Here is a 24,796-nt window from a genome sequence, read left to right as displayed (position 1 = left end):
AGAGTCTTAACCACTGGACCGCCAGGGAAGTCCCCTACCTTAGCCCATTTCAGTCCCATTGCGTCTAGTTCAAGGTTCTGCCCTATTGGTCTCTGTTAATAGATTTCATCTTCTATTATCTGCAATAGGATTCTCCAGAGAAATTGAACCATTAGGATATATCTATGTGTGTGTAGATATGTGTGTGTATATGTATTATATATCTGTATTATCTATATTTATAGTTATATCTATATTTATACCTATACTTATATCTATATTGAGAGAGAGAAAGTGAGAGAGAAAGTGAGAAAGAGAGATTTATATTTTAAGGAGCTGGCTTACACCATTGTGGGGCTTGCAAATCTGAAATCTGCAGGGCAAGCCAGCAGACTGGAAAACGGGGCAGGCTTCAGGACAAATGTTTTCTTGTTTGGGAAACCTTAGTCTTTTCTTCTAAGGCCTTCAAGTGATTGGATGAAGCCCATGCACATTAAGAAGGATGATCTACTTTACTTAAAGTCTACTGATGTAAATGTTAATCACATCTAAAAATACCATCACAGCAATATCTTAGACTGGGATCTGACAGCCAGGCACCATCACCTTGCCAAGTGGACACCTGGCATTAACCATCACATTATCCTTCCACATGTTTCATCCCCACCAATCTGTGCCTTTTGCCTGGCATTGATCCATTTCCGCCTATTGCTTTCACTCATTTCATTTGCCTCAGACTTAAAACCATCATAGAATGCATATTCCTCTGTAAGGAATGTGTTTCAACCTCTTTCTGTGACGGGTGACTTTGAGGTGCTTTGACCTTTCTTGTTTTTCCTCAGCTTTATCTACTGTGGAAATCAAAGCAGTTAAGTTTGGGGTGGAGTCGACATCTGCCTACTGTCTTACCTTTGCCGCTGTCCTGTAAATCTCCTGTGTGCAGTAAGGAGTGAGGGGCCTTAAGATTTTTTTTTTTCTAACTGTTGTTCCTTCTTGTTGCACTCTTCTCTGAGGTTATACTTGCATCCAGGAAACCATAGTTGAATCTGGGAAATCAAGTGTCCCATCCCACTTAGCAGGAACTCTCAGGTTGTTCTTTTCCCTTCCTTTACAGCAGTTTCATTTTTCTGGGTCCTGTTCCTCTGCTTTCTCCTAGCTGTCTATTTTAACAGCTCTTTAGAGTTTGAGATACTTGGACCAGTCTCAGCTATCTCAAACTGTCTCAGTTCTCTCCAGCTAATTCTGACTCCTAGAGATTTTAGATCGTAAAAAAGAAATTAAAAACCTTGGGCTTCCCTGGTGGCACAGTGGTTGAGAGTCTGCCTGCCGATGCAGGGGACGCGGGTTCGTTCCCTGGTCCGGGAGGATCCCACATGCTGCGAAGCGGCTGGGCCCGTGAGCCATGGCCGCTGAGCCTGTGCGTCCGGAGCCTGTGCTCCGCAACGGGAGACGCCACAACAGTGAGAGTCCTGCGCACCGCAAGAAAAAAACAAAACAAAACAAAAAAACCTTTATACATTCGATTTCAAAATGCATATGCATCGTAGAAAATTTGGAAGATGTAGAAAAGTGTAAAGAAGAAAATAAAAATTGCCCAAACTACCAGAGATAACCTAGAGAAAACCACTGTATGTATCTTGGTATTGTTGTCACTTCTAGACATATTTGAATATATTTATATATATTAACTAGTATTTAAAACATAGAACTATGCTTTTTTTTTCTTAGGATTTTCATCTCTGTTTACATTGCCCATCTGTTCTTGCATGCTGTCTACTTTATCCATTAGAGACCTTAGCATATTAATCATTTAAATTCCCAGTCTGATAATTCCAGCATCCCTGCCACGTCTGGAACGATGCTTGCGCTATCTCTTCAAATGTGTCTTTTGCCTTTTGATGTGCCTTGTAATTTTTTTCTTGCTAGCCAGACGTGATACACTGGGTAACTGCTGTAAATAGGCCTTCAGGGATGTGGTGGTGAGGTGTGGGGAGAGGGCAAGTGTTCTATAATCCTAGGATGAGGTTTGTCTTTAGTGAGCCTGTGCCCCTGGACTGTGAACTTCACAAACATTTCTCAGTTTTTTCTCCCTGCCTCAGGTAGGACAGGGTTGCTAGAGTGAGCTGGAGCTGGGTATTTCCCTTCCCCCAGGTCAGTTAGGTTCTGATGATACCCAGTAGGTTGGGCTCTGGTTAACTAGTTTTATATGACTATTACTTAAGGAGGGAAGTGCTCTGGCATATTTCAGAATGGTTGCTTGTTCACTTCCCTTGCTGGAAGCACGAGGGGATTTTCTCCGACATTTACTGTGGAAACCTGATTGAGCTCCTGGAGGTAAGCCTCACAAAATTGTGGGGAGCCCCTGCAACTTGGTCCCTGGAGGTTTTAACTCTCAGGCTTGTCCACACAGAACCTCCAGCAATTCGTCAGTTACAGCCCAGGTTTCCTGCCCCAGCTCTGGAAAGTTGAGATTCCCTGTATTCACCCATCCGTCTCTCCAGTCTTGGGGGCAGTGGTTTGCCCTATGTCCTCACCTCTCTAAGGATCCAAGAAGAGCTGTCGATTTTAGTCTGTTGAGCTTTTTACTTGTTAGGATGGAGTGGCGACTGCCAAGCTCCTTACATGTGGGACTGGAAACCAAAAGTTGGATTACACTTTTTAAAAAATAATTAATTAATTGTGTCTGCGTTGGGTCTTCATTGCTGCGCACAGGCTTTCTCTACTTGCAGCGAGCGGGGGCTACTCTTCGTTGCGCGGGCTTCTCATTGCGGTGGCTTCTCTTGTTGTGGAACATGGGCTCTAGGTGCATGGGCCTGCTCAGTAGTTGTGGCTAGCCGGCTCTAGAGCACAAGCTCAGTAGTTGTGGCACACGGGCTTAGTTGCTGCACAGCATGTGGGATCTTCCCGGAGCAGGGCTTGAACCTGTGTCCCCTGCATTGGCAGGCGCAGTCTTAACCACTGAGCCACCAGGGAAGTCCCAGATTACACTTTTGTAACTAGTCTTATCTGTATCTGCGCTGAGCAGTTTCTAGCCCTCACTGTTTTGCCCTGCCTGAGCCAGCGTGGTGGCATGCCACGTGCTTTACAAAGCTGGCAGGTCTTCTGTTGGCTTCTGCCCAGGTTCTCATCCAGGACATTTCATTCCTGTCACCTGTGCTCACACACTAGCGACTTCCGAGTTTCTATCTCTGGTCTAGACCTCTGCCCTGAGCTTCATCTCTGTGGATTCAGTCCCCCACCCCTCCACAATCTTCTCCTCGGTGTTCGAGTCCTTTCAGACTCAGTGTTTCCAAACTTTTCAAACTCAGCTGAATTTATTATATCCTCCAGCAAATCCATGCCTCCTACTACATTTCCTATCTTGGTGAGTATACCACCATGCACTTCTCTCTTTCTCATTCTCCATGTCCAGTCAGGTCCTACAATTTTATCTTCAGAGTTTGTCTTTTTCAATTTAGAATGTTACTTTTACATTTAAAAAAAATCAATTTATTTATTTATTATTTGGCTGTGTTGGGTCTTCATTGCTATGTGCGGGCTTTCTCTAGTTGCGGTGAGCAGAGGCTACTCTTAGTTGCGGTGCGTGGGCTTCTCATTGTGGTCGTTTCTCATCGTTGCAGAGCACAGGCCCTAGAGTGCAGGCTCAGTAGTTGTGGTGCACAGCTTAGTTGCTCTGAGGCATGTGGGGTCTTCCTGGACCAGGGCTTGAACCCGTGTCCCCTGCATTGGCAGGTGGATTCTTAACCACTGCACTACCAGCAAAGTTCCTAGAGTGTTACTTTTAAAAATTTATTTTTTACTTTATTATTTTTTTATTGAAGTATAGTTGACTTACAATGTTGCGTTAGTTTCAGGTGTACAGCAAACTGATTCAGTTACACATATATATATATGTGTAAAAAATATATATATTCTTTTCAGATTCTTTTCCCTTACAAGTTATTATAAAATATTGAGTATAGCTCCCTGTGTAGAGTTTGTCTTTAATATGGCCTCTCCTTTCCGTTCTCACTGCCCTGGAGTTTCGTTTCAGATCCCTAATCATCCCTGCTTGGACAGTTTCACTGCTTTCCTTAGTAATCGCCCTCCCTTCAGTCACTGCCTGTTGCCAGTGTGATCATGCTGAAATGCACATTTCTTGGCAGAATATGCAAAAGACTTTGAGATCTGCTCCCTCCCTACATACCTGGCCTCATTCACTTTATTCATTAATATTGAATTATGGGACGTTTTCCCTAAGCCCTTGTGTTTTTCATCTCTCTTCCTTTGCACATGCTATTTGGATCTCTCTTCCCCATCTGATTCCCTGGGAAACTCCTATTTCACCTTCAGTCACTACTTTATCACTGTCCAGATTTTACATCTTTTACATATTGCAAATTATTGTAATTGTCTTCCCACGAGATCTCTGTACCAGACAACTTCTCAAAGGAAATAGACATTTAAATCGTGGGTTCATCCCTAGCTCCTAATATAGCATCATGCAGTACTTATTGAGTGAATGTTGTTGAGTGTATTTACCCCTCACTCTGTCACCAAGACAGTGGCTGCTGCCTCTGAAAGGGGGTTTCCTTATCTTCCTTTAGTGATTTTTAGTTGGTCTGATTTTCTTTAAAAAGAGCTTAAAACAGGGAGAAACTAGCTCTCACTAGGAAAAAGTCCACTGCTCATAGAAGGTGCTGGAAGATTTATGTCTGCATGACAAAGGGTTGGGCTAATTAACAGCTAAATTAATTCTTAGCTTTATTGTCAGCAGCTGTTGTGAATTTTTACACTAGCTTTAGGACTATGAATTCAAATTTTGAATAATTCCAGGTTGATCAATACGAACAATGAAATCACCACCACTTTCTCTAAGAGGAAATGAGCTTCCGTTTTCAGGAGTGAAGAACAAAGGAAATGGTGAAGAGAAATCTATCCAAACAGAACTTTTTGTATATTTAAGAAATAGCACATCTTTTAAAAATAATGCTCTGCTCTTTTGAGTATAGCCTGAGAATTTTAAGCTATACACAAGCATGCTTGTCTTGGTAGTCTCTCTCTCTCTCTTTTTTTTTTTGTGGTACGCGGGCCTCTCACCGTTGTGGCCTCTCCTGTTGCGGAGCACAGGCTCCGGACGCGCAGCCCCAGCGGCCATGGCTCACGGGCCCAGCCGCTCTGCAGCATGTGGGATCCTCCCGGACCAGGGCACGAACCTGCGTCCCCTGCATCAGCAGGCGGACTCTCAACCACTGCGCCACCAGGGAAGCCCGGTAGTCTCTTTTTGAAGTTAAAAAAATTTGTATTTACTTAACTTAAAAAATTTTTGAAGTATAGCTGATTTACAATATTGTGTTAGTTTCAGGTGTACAGCAGAGTGGTTCTGTTGTACATATTTATATGTACAAATCTATATTTTTTTAATTCTTTTTCGTTATAGTTTATTACAAGATATTCAGTATAGTTCCCTGTGCTGTACAGTAAATCCTTGTTGTTTAAAGACTTTGTATTGAAAAGAATGAAAAAGATTATGCTGCTATAGTTGAATACATTGCATTGAATGACATAGCAAGCAAACCTCTTGTGAGGGATTGATTCACTTTCTGGAGAGAGCTGGATGTTGAGAAGCGCTCAGCCAGTAGGTGGCAGCCTACACTTTGAAATGAGACTGTCTCGGTTGGCCTTGTGTCAGTACTCTGGAACTGCAGAGAAGGGTTTTAAATTCCACCAGAAGGGAGAATTTGAAGGATTGCAGGTTACTGACATAATATTGTGACGCTGAATACTACTTAATATTAAAAAGAAGGAACTGACTCATTAGGGACAATGCTATTAAAAAAAAAGTAGGGGAGGTAGACCCCTTTTGTACCCCAGGTAATACAGATGAGTGTGAGTTTAGCGTCACCGAACTGCGTTTCTCCTTCCTTGTCCTTTGACAGAACAAAATAAAGAGAGTGCTCGGAAATTGAAAGTAGAAGAGCGTAACCGCATAAACACATGGCATTTTTAACCTTTTTAGGGGAGGGGATCCCTTGGTCAGGAGCAATGGTGGGGACTGGAGGTAGTTCTAGGGAAGCAGGGGATGGGGGAGGGCCATTAACGGCAGTTGATTTTGAGGGTAGGGTGTGATTTTATGTTGAATTCCACACATCCTTTCATTTATGTAAGTCACTGAGACGGAGTCTGCACGTCATGTACAAAATCTGCCCTCATTATTGTCATTCTCTGTATGAGGCAGTGTTTGTGTATGTTTTATTCACATAAGACTTTGGTGTGTCAGGTTCAGGGCACATTTTTATTTAACACTATCCTGTACTGCAGTGAATGTGGCTGGACTGTGGTCCCCAAGGCGGTATTTTGTTCCATTTATTGGAGGAAACTCAGGTGAGAAAAGGAACAGCAGAGGCTTTGCTGAATTAATCTACAGGCCTAAACGTCTGCCTTTTCATGGGATTTGGTGTTTTTCCATTACTCTCTTCATTCCTGTCCACCACGACTGTGGCCTGTCGTAGCAGCTTGGGAAAACGAATATAACCACTTACTTGTTTTCTTATGTAAACATCAGAGAAATTGTAAAACCAGATACTTTAAGACACTGAATTCAGGAAGGAAAACTAGGACAAGCATGTGGAGAAGGCGGGTTTTTGTCTGTAATGTGCCAATATTTGGGAGTTGACTTTGGGCCCCAGTATCCTCATCAGTAAAGTGAAAGTACACGTTTAGGTATTCTTTATGCTTTTATCTTTTTAAAAAAGAGGAGCACATTTTCTTTATGCTTTAATTTCCTTTACATTTAGAGGTTTTATGAATATAACAATTGTTATGTCATCTTAGAACCATGGGCTACATTAGGCACTTAATTTTCTCTCTCTTTTTTTTTTCAATTTTGTTGGAGTATAGTTGATTTACAATGTTGTGTTAGTTTCAGGTGTACAGTGATTCAGTTATACATATACATATATTCATTGTTTTTCAGATTCTTTTCCCATATAGGTTATTACAGAATATTGAGTAGAGTTCCCTGTGCTATACAGTAGGTCCTTATTGGCTATCTATTTTAATATATAGTAGTGTGTTTCTTAATTTTCTCTTAAGAAATCCCTTTTCCAGTATGATAAGTTTTAAATGTGGAGGCTGAAGGCAAAATCTTTTGACAAGTCTCATACTTTCACCAGAATTAGGAAATGAACATCTTCAACAGAAAAAGTGACCTTGCATTATATGTTCCTCCAACAAAGAAAGGGTTACTTGAGTAATAATCACACTCTTGTATTTTCTGTCAGGTTCCACTGAATAATGGTAACCTGTGAGATGGGGTTTGGCCTCTGGGCAGTTGAAACTAATTTTAGTGAAAAAAAAAACAACAAAAAAAACTTGGTAAACTAATGATAGTTCTTCAGGAATAGGTTTATTTCCCCTATGGAAGTATATACATTTATGACTTCAGGGCAAATTGAATACCAGATATAGATTGTAAGATACCTAACTCTTCCATAAATTTGGAGTAAAAACAGGAATTCATAAGATGGTGTAAACTTTTTTTCTAATATGCTTAAAAAATATTTTAAAAGGCTTGAGAGTAGCTGTGTTTTTCTTTCTTCTTAAAAGTCAGTCACTTTAAATTGCTCCTGTTATTATAAGGCCCCTTTGTTTACTGAAAGTACACACGTGGGAAAACTAGTTAAAGAACATGTTAAAATGCCTTTCTTTTCATCCAGTTGAAGGAGTTACCCTCAAAAATGGGATGGAGATATTATTGGCATATACTTTATATTAGTTTCCCTTATATGTTGCTTTAATGTCCTTTTGTGAATTTTCACTGCAAAAAAAAAAAACTGTTTTAGAATCTGCTAAAATTAGAATTGGTACAGACAGTCACTGTATTTCAATTTCTTTAAAAATCAAACTGAGTATCCTCACAGTAGGCATGTTGACCAGTGGCTTAACAAATTACATTTAAGAGAGTAAGGTATTTATTTTGTAGGTTGTCAGGGCTGGAGAGAAATTGAGTATATATCTAGTCCAGCAATTCTCAACTGGGGGTGGTTTTGCTCTTCTGGGGGCATTTGGCCACGTCTAGAGCCATTTCTGGTTGTCACAACGGGGGGTTGCCACTGGTACGCAGTGGGTAGGGGTCAGAGATGCTGATAACTATCCTTTGGTACAGAGGGCAACCCTCCAAACAAAGAATGATCTGACCCCAAATGTCAATAGCTCTGAGGTTGAGAAACCTTGATCTAGTTCTTCTCCACATAATGTAGAAACTGAAGTTCTGAGAGGTTAGATGTTATCAAGTTGCCCAGCGGCAAGTAGGTGAGCCAGACCCAGAAGCCAGTTCTGAGCTTTTGGTACTACATTGTTTTTCCTTCTTATTTTATCAATGAGCAACTCATTGATATAAAAACATGAGAAATGTAAGGAATGTATAAGGAATTTTAATAAACAAAGCTCAGGGGTTTTGACTATTCATGAGGTAAGAAGCAGCTAGTCATCGATAACCCATATTAAAAAGTTTTTAACAATTCTTTTCGTGACTCTTGTGAACAAGGTTTTCGATTAGCGCATTAAGTTGTTCTGAGGTGGCAGCTGGTGCTTTGACTTTTTTTTTTTCTTAGTTGATTAAATAATAAATGTCAGAGCTGCCAGCAGGTGTTCTCTTTGACATTTTAAGCATCAGAGTGTAATGACCTTAAGCCTGTTTTTCTCAACCTTATTTGCAATGGCAGGCATTTAAAATGATCAGATGTGAGCACCAGCAGGGGCTTAGGAGGTGGGCTTGGGCTAAAGTAGACCAGGAGAAATGGGAATATAGACCATTCTTGTCAGAAAGTATAAAATTGATTCATGTATCTTTTTAAACATCATCATTAAGAATTTGAAAAATGAAACTATATCAAGAGCAACATAGAATAAGAGAGAGTAAAAGGTCTCTTATTTTATATTTTCACTGTCAAGTATGACATATCTCATCTGTCCATTTGATATTAGGGATGTTATCTCTATGTTAGCATCCAAAATCTGGTGCTGGGTCATAAAAAAATCCTCTTTTAGACCGGTACTTTTTTCTTTTTTAATTTTTTTAAAAAAATTTATGATTTATAAATTTATTTTGTTTATTTTTGGCTGTGTTGGGTCTTCGCTGCTGTGTGCGGGCTTTCTCTAGTTGTGGCAAGCAGGGGCTACTCTTTGTCGTGGTGCACGGGCTTCTCATTGCAGTGGCTTCTCTTGTTGCGGAGCACGGGCTCTAGGCACACAGCCTTCAGTAGTTGTGGCACGTGGGCTCAGTAGTTGTGGCTCGCGGACTCTAGAGCGCAGGCTCAGTAGTTGTGGCGCATGGGCTTAGTTGCTCCGTGGCATGTGGGATCTTCCCGGACCAGGGCTTGAACCCGTGTCCCCTGCGTCGGCAGGCAGACTCTCAACCACTGCGCCACCGGGGAAGCCCTAGACCGGTACTTTTAACAGAGGGAAAAACACAAACTTTTTTCTTCAGCATTTCCTGGATTTGGGTGCACTGGACATTTTTAATTGTTTTAGTTGGGACAGCTCACTTTCTAATATTTACATATTGAAGCAAGCGATTTTTTTTTTAAACTTTACTTTTCATGGGTTCAGAATTGTTGCTCATTTGATTCAAGTCTAATTTTTGAATTATAAGGCTTTTCTTTTTAGATCCCAGAAATGATCAGGGGCAGAAGCGGACCAGTATAACCATTTTCACATGGGCAGTTCAGATTGCCCAATATCTGGGAATCCCTGGATTCTCCCACTCTCTTTTGTTTATCTTAAGGAAACAGATCACAAACGCATTAAATTACAACTGAGAAAGAACTGCTCTTTCTTCTAAAAGTAGCATGGCTGGTGGCATGGCAGCTATATGGCAGCTTAACTTCTACAGGCTTGCATATCGAGCTGTTGTCGTCGCTTACCTGTCTCAGGAGGTTTGAGGCTACATGTGTAGGTTATTACATAGCTAGGCAGTCTGTGCTTCAATTCTAACTTGGAATTCCACTGGTTAGTGCCTTGCATGCAGTTATAAAGTCACAGAGTAATTAAATTCACGAGGAACAATGATTTTCTAGTCAAGTTGGGAGTAGCCAGTAAAAACAGCCCCGCGCGGAGGACAGCATTCATTGTCATTTGCGAGATCCTTGTGGAGCGAGGCCTCCTATGTCAAGCCATAGAGGTGGGAGCCCAGTGCTTTGTTTTCTGTTCCTGTTGAGTGGAAGGTTCTCAGTTGCTTAGATTGGCAGAGGGGATGGGGGATCAGTTAGGTAAATGTTGGTGAGTGTCACGTGCTAAGGAATCACTTGGGAAACCTGTTGGACAAAAAGTTTTTGGTTTCCGACTGAGCAGCTACACCCAAAGGCAGCTTCAGCAATGCAATGCCTGACCTTCTCTAGGGGCATCCTGTCAGCCCTCTCCCCCTGAGGGCCTCTGGCCACCAGCCAGAAGTGGTGGCATGGGGCCAGCCTTAAAATTAGCCAATAGATTCTTTTTCTGTAGTTTTGGCTTCTGGACACTTAAGCAAAGTTGGTAATAAGAGATTTCTCCTTATCTCTGTTTCTGGGCAGGCTGTTCCTTTTAATCCTCGTCTTTTTCTCTTCTGGTTGCTGCCAGCTTGGAGTCCAGCAGAAACAAAGAAACTTGTTTCTAAGCCAAAAGGGAACACACGCGAACACAGTATTACATTCTTCATTAATCGAGAATCTGTAGACTCCGAACTTGAGCATTTTGTTCTTTAAAAAGGGAAGGTTCCTCGAAACTCAAAAGGAACCTTTTATATTACTTTAGGAACGTGTTAGTTCATTAATCAGATGGAGAAAGGAACATATGAACTGGCATAAACCCGTTATATCACTTCAGAACTAAATTAAACACCGATAGACACTAAAAAGTTCCACAGCGTTCTGAACAGATTCCTAAGTCCAGCTGAGTCATTTGCCTGAAGAAGGCAACTTTTCCTTTGTTAAATATTCTACAGAGTTTCTGCCCAAGGACCTTCTAGCTTTTAATTATTCTGTACATATATATCAAGGTTACAACTCTGCTCGCAGTATTTAACCTTTATACAAAAAGAGGAAAAAGTTAGATATTGTGGCATCCAATTATTGCACTAGTTGTGTTCTTTTAAATGGCTTCCTTTATCCCACAATCTGTTGATAGTGACTCAGGTGGGGAACCAGGAACCTCTAACCTACATAGTCTCTCCTGATCTCTCTCAGATACTTAGAAGCGGAATTTGAGCCATATAGACTCAGTGAAGCATTGCACTCACTCAGTTCTTGCCAAATTACCTTTATTCACTTTCTTACCTAGTTCCTGCTATTTCTTTCTGCAGGCAGAAGGCGGCTCACCACTCAGCTTTAGCTCCCATTATACTTAAGGATTTCGGTCAAGTACAATTTCAGTGAAATGTGTTCCCAATGTTTCCAGGCTGGGCGATCCTTAGGTGATTCATTTTACCAAGGGAGCAATAGCCAAGTTACTGAAAACTCTTTCCTGGTTTAAATTTCCTAGTGGCCATGGAGTGCTACTGCTGTCAATTATTTGCACCCCACTTCCCTTTCTCTCAGAAAAGTCTCTGTGGTCCAGGGAATTATAGGATCAGAGAATAGACATGGTTCTTTGGAAGAGCTGTAGATAGGTACTTGGCTTTCAGTGGGAGAAGAGTCTAACATACCAAGATCTCCTTGCCCAGTTTTATTGGTGCAGGTCCCTTTCTGGTATGATTTGTGTCTATTTGCGGACTCATGTTGGGAGGTCTTTGTTCAACAGCAGGACGCTTTCCTCCCTAATTTCTGCAGGACCGCTAAGGGATCAGGCCCAGCTGTTAGGCTTTGGTGTTATTTTCTTTTTTCCTCTTGTGGGTCCCTCTGGTGGAGGCTTTATTTAGCAGTTAGTAACTGTATTGCCTTGCCTGTCCTCTTCTCTGTGTGCAGCCATAAGTGGACTGGTGTCCAGCCTCTGGAGAACAGCCAAAGGAAGGAAATGAAGAGGTTCTGTTGATGGTGCAGTGACATGGATCTGTGGTCCCTGACTTTGCTAACATGGTGGTATCAGTGGTGCTTGAGGCAACTTTAACCTTTACCAATTCTCCCAACCACCTCATGCGTACATACAGTCTAAGTAAAAATGATGGGCTAGCTATGAGAGTGAAAGGTCAAGACGAGTCATCTGCCTTTAGTCTCTAACTAGAACGCTTCTCCTTTGCTCCCCCTATATAGATATTCTGGAGCCTCTGTTGCCTGGCAACTTCATCAGTTTCTTTGGGTCAGTTTTATGATTTCTGCAGAAAGCGAAGGTTGCCACTCAAAATAGCCCCGGGTCAGTTCAAGCATGTGGTGCGATTGCTAGGCCAGCCGTTCGCAAGTAACGAATAACGAAGGCAGTGATGGGCTGAATCACAGTCAGTGGAGAAAGGCTGGCATTGACTGTTACCATTGCCACATTGACTAATGGACACAGGAAGCAGATGGTTAATATTAATGTGTCATCCGACAAGTAGAAAAAACATCCCCCAACTTTGTCTTAGGCTGAGGCATTTCTTTAGTATTTCCTCAGATTACTCAGGTTATTTTCCTGGGTTCAGAGACCAATGTATTAGGCCCCAGAGTTTGTTGAAGACGCCACCATAGGAGGGCTGGTGCCTTTCAGTTGTGTGTGTATGTATGTGGGGTAAATGTCTGACGTAGGTCTCCAGACACCAACACTATTCACTGCCCCGCACTGCTGCTCAGCCGTGCCTGTAGGTTACAATACTGATGCTTCCGTTTCACCCCAGAGATTCTGGGTTACTGGTCTGGGGTGTGGCCGGGGTGTTGGAGTTTTCAAAGGTCCCCAGGTGATTCAAATGTGCAGTCGAGTTTGAGAACTACTGTTCTAGAAGATAGTAAAAATTTTAACCTATAGTTCCTACCTTTAAGAACATCCAGTACACGTGGTGGACCAAAGCATCATCCCATGGGGAGTAAAGTAACAGTTTAAGAGTGAAACAAAAATGTGAACTGATGGAAGCCGTGCCCAGCAACTTTCTTCTATTTAGTCCAGAATGTAAATGACAGGGTGAATGAAACTGTGTGCTGAGAATTTTGGTGGAAAATGGTGGCTAAGACCTCTGGGAAAAGAGACAATTGGATGCAGGTAGCGATATTTGTTTCCTTTCGAACTCCCACTGAAAGGTCTATGGATCTTCTTTTGTAAAGGCCTAAATCCGTAAGGATGGGATTGGAGACGACAACATGAACAAAATGTTGGAAGCTGGAAGGTCAAGGGTGTAATAAGCTTGGAAAAACAGAATCTGGAATGGGCAGCGGGGCAGCTAAGAACCAGCCTCACTTACGTCACAGAGTTACGCAAAGGCTCGGGAATTGGCAACACCAACACCTCTGGGAATAGGAATGAAGGGAGGTGGTGCTCCAGAATAAGGAGAATTGGTTGAAAGTCTTTTAAAGAAGCCCTCAGATCTCCAGCATCCCTTCACCACCTGGCAGAATCCTGGAGGTTAATGATCCATGGAGAGGGTAGATGTTGACCAGCTAGATGTAGGGAGGCTGGGAAGTGTAGTCTTTAAAGTGTGTGGGTATGTGCTTGGCTAAAACTCCGGGGTTCTGTTACTGTAGAAGAACGAGAGAATGAATATTGGGGAATAACTTGTGGTCAGTACTATGCCTATACATACAGGTATTTGCTCCGTAAGTTTAATATTATTAGTAATGATAATGATGACGGTGATAACAGTAGCTACAAACTCTTAACCATGTTTTCTATGTGCCTAACCCTGTTCTAGGAACTTTACATATATTAGTTCACTTAGTCCTCACAATTCTGTGAAATTCGTTCTGCTATTATCCCATTTTGCAGATGTAGACACTGAGGCCCGCAGAGGTTAAGTCACTTCTTCAAGGTTCCAGAACCTTGAAGAACCAGGCCTGAGACCTCATCTTCCTGTGAAGAAAGCTGACATTGTGATAAAGCTTCAGGAAAATTTGATTTCAAATTAATGTTGTTGAATGTACTGGTTTTGGGTTCTCTGTGAAAGAAATTATTCTAATATCTATGCTTGAGAAGTAGAAGGGATATTGCGTTTTATGAAACTTCCATGTGTATACAAATTCAACTAACATTAGAATGCAAATTTAAGTTAATATTTGAAGTTTATGTTTTGTTTAAAAAGGGTTCACATGTTTTGAATCCTGTCATAGAAGCCGGTAAATGACGTAATCAAATTGGTCATTTAGGACCTAACTGTGGCCACAGCCTTGGGGAGCTGGGAGACTAAGGGCAGGGAGACCAGGAGTGGGATGATTGTTGATTACAGAGGTTCTTAAATTTCAGTACACATCAGAGTCACCTGGAAGGCTTGCCCCATCACAGGTTACCCGGTGCTATCCCCAGAGTTTCTGATTCAGTAGTTCTCAGGTGGGGCCCAAGCAATTTCACTTCAGTGAGTTTCCTGCTGCTGCTGCTGCTGGTCCGAGGACCACAGTTTGAGAACCATGGCGTCTATCTGAGAGGTAATGAGAGTCTAAGCCGTGGCAGTGGAGGAGAGATGGAGTCAGGAAGGGGTCAGTGAAGAATTAATCAGGGACAGTTGATAGGACTTGTGGTTCTTTGCAGGTAGAGGCAGATGGAGAGTAAAGGATTTAGAGCAATTGTCAGGGGTTAAATATTGAAATATTGACTGCAAAGTTTCCATTGGGTATGCACCTAGAAGGCCATCGGCGACTTGTGACCTAAAAAAATAAAAGCGATTTTCATGGAAAAGTGAGGTAAGAAATAGCTTAGATGACTAAAGCTTTGAGGAGGTATGATTATCCGGTAAGAGCGTGTAGAATATAGATTTCCTTAATTCTGAGACATCGGATTGTACTCTGTCCCGTTGCTCGTTTTAGCTGGCCAGCTGGTTTGGACCAAACTAAAGGCTTCATCGTGTTACACATCGTGATACTTCCTGGCTTTCCCCTGACCTTTTGTTTAAAAATTGATCTGCCATTTACAAAGTATTAATCCTTCTCATCCTTCTGAATGTATGCACATTGGTTTTAAATCAGGGAGCAACTGTTTCCCTTTCATTTCATTACATTCGGTGACTTTCAAGCTGCCTCTTGGATCCTGCTGTGGGTTCTCGAAAGAAGCCAGATTGAAAACTTCAGAACTATCGAGTTCTGATGGTTCTATCTTGGGGTTTCTCTCACTACTGTTTCTACTGTGATTGGCAGAGTTCACTCCCTCCTTATTTCTCTTTTAAAAAAAAAATTTTAAATTGAAGCATATTTGACTTATCATGTGCTAGTTTCTGGCGTACAACAAGGTGATTCAGTTATATAAAAATACACATTCTTTTTTATATTCTTTTCCATTATGGTTTATCACAGGATACTGAATGTAGTTCCCTGTGCTCTACAGTAGGGCCTCATTGTTTATCCATTCTCTATATAAAAGTTTGCATCTGCTCATCCCAAACTCCCAATCCATCCCTCCCCACCCCCCTCCCCCTGGGCAATCATAAATCTGTTCGCTATGTCTGTGAGTCTGTTTCTGTTTTGTAGATAAGTTCATTTGTGTCATATTTTAGATTCCACATGTAAGTGATATATGGTATTTGTCTTTCTCTGTCTGACTTACTTCACTTAGTATGATAATCTCTAGATCCATCCATGCTGCTGCAGATGGCATGATTTCCTTCTTTTTTATATGCCCTCCTTACTTCTGATCTGAGTGATTATAATCTTTGTCACAAGTCTGTTCTAACTCTCTTCCCTCCTCGAGTTCGTGTTATATACATCTGTGAGATTAGCTTTTCCAGAATACAGCTCTGATCACAATACTTTCTTGCTTAAAATCTTCCCCGTGTTGAATGGTAAAATCCAGTTTCCTTAGCTTGTGTTTAAGATCATAAATGGTCTGGCTTTGAATTTTCTTCCCAACTTTAGTTTTTCCCCCAATACTATTGGTTGCGTCCCACACTGCTCCCAACTGCCTCTCTGCCTATGTGATGCTGTTTCTGCCCCTCAGAAGCTCCTCCTCTGCTTCCCATCTGACCTGTGCCATCCTCCACAACGCCTCTTGCTCAGCCTTTACCACCTAGAAGTAATTTCTCTGTCTGTTTCCGTCTAGCACTGCATCGGTAACTCATATACTTTGAGTTACTTTGTCCCATGTTTTACTTATATTTACAATTCATCTTCCTATCTCCCACGAGGCCCAGAATAATGCCAAGCATGGAAATTGGTCGAATGACTGGAGGAGTGGGCAGCCGGTTGTCTTAGTGCAGATAAAGGGATGATTCCCTTAACTGCCACAGCAAGAGTATTACATATCAGGAAAGACTTCTGATGGGATTCTTTTTGAAAGCTGCTGTGAGTGAGGGCTTAGGGAACCTCTTTAAGGATCGTCTGTCAACTTCGTCGGACCTCTTTTCAATCAGAAATCTTTTTTATTTAACTTAAGTCTTAGTTTTTGATTGTGTCCTAGATATTTCAGGGAGCCGGCCGCTACTCTGATTGCATGTGGGATCTCACTGTGGCAAGCTTATAAAGTATTGCCCGGATGACACGTGTGTACGTATATGTGTGGCACATATACATGAATGTCTGTCTTACCTGAGATTAATATGGGGAGCATCTGTGTTTTCCCTCACCGTGGTTATTAGATGGATTCATGGGCTCACGACGGTGCTTAATGATCTAAACCAGTTATTTTCTACTTTTTGATAAATTCCATTGATGTTTACTGATTCTGCTTTATTATCGTTGAAGTATGAACTAGAAAAGTGCTGTACACAAGTACTTAGACTGTAGAAGTGATATGCGGGTTTTGTTCATAATCATTGATTTTAGGGGAAGAAATATCTAGAGCTAGCAAAAGAAATGATAACGCGATGGGTTATCAAAACTATTAAACATTGCAGATTTAGAAGAGAATGATATCATTGAATCTTCAAAACTAACTTCTTTTTGGCTGAACGTCAATCATCTGGGGCTTTTAAACTGGATTATTTTGGGGGCCATATTAAGGATTGTAATTATGGTATCTGTGTTTAGCTCTGCGTGTATGTGGACCTTGAATTATTTCTCTAGCCCTGTGACTCATGGATACTTTAAAAAGAGTGGATAGAGTTTGTGAATGTTGTTTATTTTCTGGTTAAAACTGGTCCTTCATTCTCTGGAGCTTTACTCTATTAATAGCTCTTCAGTTCGGACTTAGAATTGGTTTAATGTTGACTTTCTCCTATTTACAAAGGGGAAAGTTCATTTATTTTTTTGTGCTTCTTTGTCATGCTGTTCCCTTTGCTTCTGAGAAAAGGGCACCAGCCTATTTAGATAGGGACCTTTAGGCTATTTATAAAGCAAGGCAGGTTAATTGAAATTGAAAGCTTGGTAACGTCCTCCTCGGTGAATGACGCACATGGATGATGTCGCGTGCTGTGTGCCCTTCTAGGCAGGAATCAGCTGGAGGAACTTGTGTGCTTTGAGCTCTGGTGTTGACGTAGGTGCTGGGTACGGATATGTTTTAGGAAACATCTCATTTCCATATAAATGAAGGAAGATTAAAAAAAATTTTTTTAGATGGCTTGCCCTGAAATTCCAGCTGGTACCACAAAGATGATGAAAATATTTCTTTTGACGATCTGGAAAAACAGCTTTGGTTGTATTCAAGCACAGTGAAGTCATCACAGGTTTATTCCGAAATACTTATTGTATTCATTTATTGGAATCTGTTTATTCCAGCATCGGCTATGTGTATGTTTATTTGAAAAAATTAATACACTTTTTAGTGTGTATTTCTCTAAATAACGCTCGAGACTCTCAATAAATTTTAAGTAGCTTCACTTAATAAATTTGTATAGTTTCGTCAGTAAATGTATCGATTTGATTATAATAAAAGGTAGAACCAAATAGGTCATCTTCTTTCTTACGTGATGAAACTGTGGTTCTTCTTTTGAGACATAGTACAATATCAGTTTGACCGGAATGAGTTTTTGTGTTTTTCTTTCCAAGTGTCACTTAAAGGACAGTCTTACTTAAGCTTGGATGGTTGTATAGTACATATCCCCTAAAACCCAAGCATTCAGATTACATTTGTTTAGATTCAGTTTTGTATAAGACAAGGTGATTTTGTAAGTGGGAATTCTGCCTCCTTAACTCGCATTGATAATGCTCAGAAACAAAATTTCAGCTTACGCACAAGTGTTAAAATACCAGTGGTTGATATGTTACTAGTTATACTTGGTGTCCTGTGGGCCCGTAGCCCCCATCAGAGTCAGTGCTGGGCGATTCCTGCCGATGCCCGGGGCCCTGCGGTGCTGAGTTGGTCCCATTCTGCCAGGGTCATACGGTTACCTTTGTGGATCATTGTGTGTAAGGGTCTTACTCAGATGCCTGGTGAACAGCACATAGTTCAGGACCAGACATCGGTTTGCTCACATCCTGCCCGTGGGGTGGCGTGGAGCCACGGCTTCCAAGTGGAGGTCTGCTTAAATAGCACTGCAGTGTGTTAGAATCAGCTGGCCCTCGTTCCCAAGCAGTGCGTTGGAAGGCTGTGGGCGTCTCGGGCTCAGTCCCTGCCCTGCACCATCTCCAGGCCTCTGCACATACACAGCTGCAGCCGTAGAGCATTTGTTCCTCAATCCAGGAGTTGCCCTTGATTGTCAACCCTTCATTCTCACTCCTGGGATATCTTTTGTGTTGTTGCTGTTATTTTTTAATTGAAATGTAGTTGATATAATACGATATTACGTTAGTTTCAGTTGTACTACATAGCGATTTGACATTTGCGTGCGTTATGCAACGATCACCACGACAGGCCTAGGGACCATCTGTACTCCTGGGCTGTCTCTGGCAGAAGGTTAGCAGTGGCTGGGCATGTGTAGCCCTCCTCCACCCAGTGGTAAACCTCAATCTTTGGATAAAGGTGTGTGCCAGCCTCCGGCTGTGCCTGTCCGTGGTCCTACTAATGGAACAAGATTTTGGTTCATTGTTGAGAATTGCTTGTCACGACCCTGCCGCCATGACTGACCTTGCTTCCCTGTCCCCCGCCAGCCTTCACCCCGGGTGGAGAGAGTACTCGTTGTGGAGTGACTCAACCTGCCCTTGACATCTGCTAGCTAGGCTGCTGCGCTGAGTGGGCTCCTCCAGATGGTCGGGGGTCTTGAAGACTGCTTATGGGCCCCAGTACCTCTCAGTGCCAATCCTCAGGGCTTCTCAACTAACAACACTTAAATCCCTTTGATTCTGTAGTGTCGCTCAAACCCTTTCTTCATTTTATTTTCATTACCACTATCCTGATAATACTTTACATTCTTATAATACCTTATGATTTGCAAAGCACTTATATATGCCTTATCTTACTTGATCCTGGTTGGTAGGCAGGTTAGTTATTATTATTTTTTAAAATAATTTTATTTGCTCTTTTGGCTGCGTTGGGTCTTCGTTGTTGTCTGCGGGCTTTCTCTAGTTGCGGTGAGCAGGCGCTACTCTTCATTGCGGTGTGTGGGCTTCTCATTTTGGTGGCTTCTCCTGTTGCAGAGCATGGGCTCTAGGCGTGCGGGCTTCAGTAGTTGCAGCACACGGGCTCAGTAGTTGCGGCATGTGGGCCCTAGAGCACACGGGCTTCAGGAGTTGCGGCGCATGGGTTCAGTAGTTGCGGCGTGCGGTCTCTAGGATGCGTGGGCTTCAGTAGTTGTGGCACGCAGGCTCAGTAGTTGTGGCTTGCAGGCTCAGTAGTTGTGGCGCACGGGCTTAGTTGCTTTGTGGCATGTGGGATCTTCCCGGACCAGGGGTCGAACCCGGGTCCCCTGCATTGGCAGGTGGATTCTTCACCACTGCGCCACCAGGGAAGTCCAGGTTAGTTATTTTTATCCTAATTTTATGAATGAAGAAACTGAAGCCCAATCCAAGATCATACAGCTCGAAAGTGGTGGGACCACATCTGAACCCATGAGTTCTGACTTGGAGTCCACAGTTTTAACCATCATGCTAACTAGTGTATATACCCCAGACTTCCCATCTTTATCTCCCACTACTCTTTCTAATCCATTTGTACTTCAGCTGCCTTGATTCACTTCCCAACTCTGAATTTGTACTTTATTTCTTGCCTCTGTGCTTTTGGTCACACTATTCCTTCTTCTATCTGTGCCTATGGAAATTCTGCCCATTTTTTCAGGGTCCAGTTCCAGTGTGTTCTCCTTCATGAAACTTTGCGTGATTCCTCCAAGCCTGAAAGAATCTCTCCTTCCCCCTCCTCTAATAGCATTTTATTTTTACATCGCTTTCTTGTATCATAGTTATTTATATTTGACTTATCTCCTTATTACATTGTAAGTTGTTTGAATATTTAAAAGTGTAACATTGTTTAAATGGTATATTATCTCTGTCATTTGTAGCATCCAACTACAGTGCCTTGTATGTGGTCAGGTACATATTGGGTAAATATTTATTCCACTGGGTAAAAAAAATTATATCAAACAATATTTTTCACTGGGTCAGAGTTAAAGCTCTGATGGTGTCAAAAGGATGCAGGGCTTGATATTATTTCTTGCTACATCCATCTAATAAGCTTAGAGGGGTGAGAAAGGGAGGGTGGCAGGGAGGTGCAAGAGGGAGGAGATACGGGGATTTATGTATACGTATAGCTGATTCATTTTATTACACAGCAGAAACTAACACACCATTGTAGAGCAATTATACTCCAACAAAGATGTTAAGAAAAAAAAAAAGAAAGGTATACTTGAGATATCTCACTCTCTTAATATATCCTCAGTTTATCCAACATGTTAGGATACAACTCATTTGTTAAAGATCTTATCTAAGTTGCAACAAATTGAGCACTTCATTCATCTTTAAAAAAATTTTTTTAATTGAAGTATAGTTGATTTACAATGTTGTGTTAATTACTGCTGTACAGCAAAGTGATTGTTACACACACACACACACACACACACACATATATATTCTTTTTTAAAATATTCTTTTCCATTATGGTTTATCTTAACATCTCATTCCAATGTTTCATATTTTCAGTAACCTTCAATCTGATAATTGCTAAGAGTAATTGCATTTCTTGGCAAACAAAAGAAGATCCAACTTCTAAGTCCCCAGATAATTTTATTTCACCCTTTAAGATTTCTTTATAATTCATTAAAAGTAAAAAAAAACTCTTTAAAATTTATGCCCAACTTCTAAGAGTGTAGCAAGCAGGAAATATTGAATTTTTTTGAATAACTATATCATAATTATGATCATGTGAACTGTGAAGGCTAGACAGTCATTTGGAGATACTCGGTTGAATCTGAACTGATGTGAGGACTTTACTTGAAATTTCCCTTATATCTAATAGCTTCCCTTTCTCTCCACCCCTTTTCCTATAAGATGGATGATGTAAAGACTCCTTGACACTTTACTATTAGTAACATCTTAGTTTTATGCACAAGTTTGGAGATTTTATACTGCCTTTTCAGGATAGAAACATGTATACATTTATGCAGAGTAATAGTACTATACTGCAATGGAATTAATTATTGAATCCAAGTTTGAAGCACTTCTTTTTTTTTTAAGATTTTTTTTTTGATGTGAACCATTTTTAAAGTCTTTATTGAATTAGTTACAATATCGCTTCTGTTTTATGTTTTGGTTTTTTGGCGGAGAGGCATGTGGGATCTTACCTCCCCGACCAGGGATCGAACCCTCGCCCCCTGCATTGGAAGGCTAAGTCTTAACCACTGGACTGCCAGGGAAGTCCCTGAAGCACCTCTTTTAAAAGTTCTTTTAAGGAAATTCTCAAGTGTTTTCTTGACCATTTTTAAAATCACTGTTTTAAAGATGCTTCTAATTTTACTTCGTTGTTGGTAAGTAGATTATATACTGTGAAGGCTTAAACCAACATCTTATTTGCTTTAGTTTTTGGAGAAATATCTGAGGGAATTTCAGGACACTGTTCATAAAGAATTTTTACATTCAGATTAAATGTTCAGAATTATTTTGCATCCGTGACTGTGTTGCCAGATAAGGTCTAATTAGATATATTTTAGCATTGATGAGTTGAGTAGTTTGCAGTAGCCAATTTAGGAAAGAAACTTCTCCAATAGAATGGAGCAAGTCTTGATAAAGGAAACAAGGCCACACTCAAATCAAAGCTCAGTTTCCTTATTTGAAGATGTGGGGCTGGTGGGAAGATCTTCAGTAGTACTAGGATTTTGTGCTTCTGTAATTTGTTTTTCTGCTTGCTGTCCTTTCATACCCAACCATAATTGTTACATGATCCTTAAGTTATTTCACAGATTCTCTACCTAGTTTTCCCTTTTGATTTAAAGAACATATTTTCCCCCTGTGGAATCCCTTATAGGTATAACTTTGAACTTTTTTCTTCCAGTAGATAATAGGAGTGTTCCGATATGCCCTCCCATTTAAATGAAGATTTCTAAATTAAAGATTAATTTACCCCATGATAAGTTGTTTTCTAATGATAGTGCTTTTAAACAATTGCCGTACTCTCCTTGGTTAATTTATTTTTAAAACCATTGTTTTTTTCAATGTATTCCTAAGTAGAATTTTTCTTCTAAAATTGAACAGTGGAATTATTTTATTTGATATATTCCTAAGATTTTTTTTAAAGAGTTTAAAATTATTTATTTATCTATTTTATTTTTATTTTTGGCTGCATCGGGTCTTAGTTGCGGCACATGGGGGATCTTCGCTGAGGCACGCAGGCTGTTCGTTGTGGTGTGCGGGCTTCTCTCTAGTTGCAGCATGTGGGTTTTCTCTCCCTAGTTGTGGTGCACTGGCTCCAGGGCACATGGCCTCTGCAGTTGTGGTGCGTGGGTTCCAGAGCGTGTAGTTTGCGGCAGGCGGGCTCTAGTTGAGGCGTGCAAACTCAGTAGTCGTGGCACATGGGCCCAGCCGCCCCACAGCATGTGGGATCTTAGTTCCCTGACCAGGGATTGAACCCGCGTCCCCTGCACTGTAAGGTAGATTCTTTACCACCGGACCACCAGGGAAGTCCCTTCCTAGGATATTTTTTCTCTAACTTGTGTGAGCTAACTATTCTGGGAGTTTTCACATTTTCAATGAGATTTAAAATTTGAGGGTTTTAATATCAGTGATAATCTTAAAAAAATAATATAAGCATATCATCTGGATCACTTGCCATGTAATCAAATATTGCCATGTGATAAATTGGTGTTTGTGCTGTGTGAAGGCCAGCTACTTCACAGTGTCTGAAGTCTATGAAGCATTCACTGAACTTCAGATAACAAACTGTTCTAATAGCATCCCTGCATGCCATACCCAGAGGAACCAGCATTATAGCAATAACATGTTCAAGTTACAGACAGATGAATTTAATAGATTCCATTTAACTTTCAACCATTCATTCATAGTCAGTATATCCGTAAGTACACACTGAAGAATTTTCTATACCTGATTCCAGCGATAATTGAATAGATACGCATTTAATGAGGATTTCAACATGGTTGTGATACCAACTTTATCTGGAAGTAACTTCCTTAAAATTAGCATTCAAGGAATGCCGTGGGTATTTTTTTTAGTATGAGGTCTGATTATCCTCAACTGTCAAAGAAAGCCATGAGGTTACGTATACTATTTTGTGCAGTGAATTTAAGTGAAAAGGCATTTTTTTTCATTAGAATGATTAAGTAAAAAAAAAATCAGAAAGATTATAGATAGAATCCTGTCTGAAGCTACGTTGCTACAGCAGACAACCATTATTTGTTATACTCCATTTTTGCTGTTAACTTGAGTTGAATTGGTTATGCAGTATTCTTTTTCGTATTTAAAAGTTTGCTTTGCCTTTATCTTCTTATCAGGGTAATAAATGCTGTCTTTAATTTTGTATAAATTAAAATATATTAAAATTGATTTAAGTTGACATTAGGAATGCAGAGTATATTTTTCCTTTAAAAGTTGTCCATCTAATACTTGGTTTGAGAAGTCCTGGTCTATGATATTGAACATTATTGTATCATAATTATAGTGGCTAACCCCAACCAGATGTTTCCTATTTCAGTTTCTATTAGATGATTTTATAATTTCCCCTGATTTTGGCTATCATTTCTTATTTTAATGTTATTTTGGTCATTTGTTTTTTTCATTCATTCATCTGTTGAACAGATATTTTAAAAATGTTGTATGTCAAGGACTATTTAAGCCACTACAGATGATTGAAGATAATTCTCCTCTTTATGCCTGGGTGAGTCTGTGGCCTCTCTTCACTGTCACATTTTCCCATTCTTTAAATGAAAAGTGTCATGTATGTATTACTACATTTTCAAGTAAACTACTATCTGCCTTGCTGTCATATCTATATGTTTTGAGCACTTGGTGGGACATTACTGCATCCTGACTGTCATAGACTAAGTGCCTTTTCAGCCCAAGCTTGATGGGCCTTTTAAGCCTGTTCATTCAGGTAAAACTATTGAATGACCACTAAATTCAAGACATTGTGCTAGGTACTATTGAGTGTTCAAAGATGAGTGAGATAATAATCTGTATTCTCAGTAGAGGAGCTCACAAATTCTAATCCGGTCATTGAGTCCTCGGAGCTGATTTGGGCTTTGCTGGATCTGGACATTGTTGGTTCTGCACCTAGAGTTGTAGGCTCATTGGTTAAAGTGGGACCTTCTGCATTTCATCTATCCATTCATTCAATAAACATTTACTAAGCACATTTTCTCCTGGTTGATTTTTATCCTCTTTAATTTTTCTGTCTTATCTATGTTAATAACCCAGATCTCTTTCCTGGGAGTATTCAGAATACTAAATGTAGAATCTATAGAACAAAACTCACAAACAGCACTTTCTAGCTATTGTTGCCTGGAGGCTAC

The 24,796-nt window shown here is 40.8% G+C and overlaps 1 protein-coding gene across 5 annotated transcripts in view; it reads left to right on the top strand.

Annotated features, from left to right (window-relative positions):
- BCKDHB (branched chain keto acid dehydrogenase E1 subunit beta) overlaps window positions 1–24,796 on the top strand; it is a 287,088-nt gene that overhangs the window by 14,051 nt on the left and 248,241 nt on the right. The gene's annotated exons all lie outside the window — the stretch shown is intronic.

Source organism: Delphinus delphis, chromosome 14 (assembly GCF_949987515.2).
Source record: "Delphinus delphis chromosome 14, mDelDel1.2, whole genome shotgun sequence".
Lineage (NCBI taxonomy): Eukaryota > Metazoa > Chordata > Mammalia > Artiodactyla > Delphinidae > Delphinus > Delphinus delphis.
The sequence above is the reverse complement of the archived record's forward strand: the minus strand, read 5'-3'. Positions and strand labels throughout refer to the sequence as shown.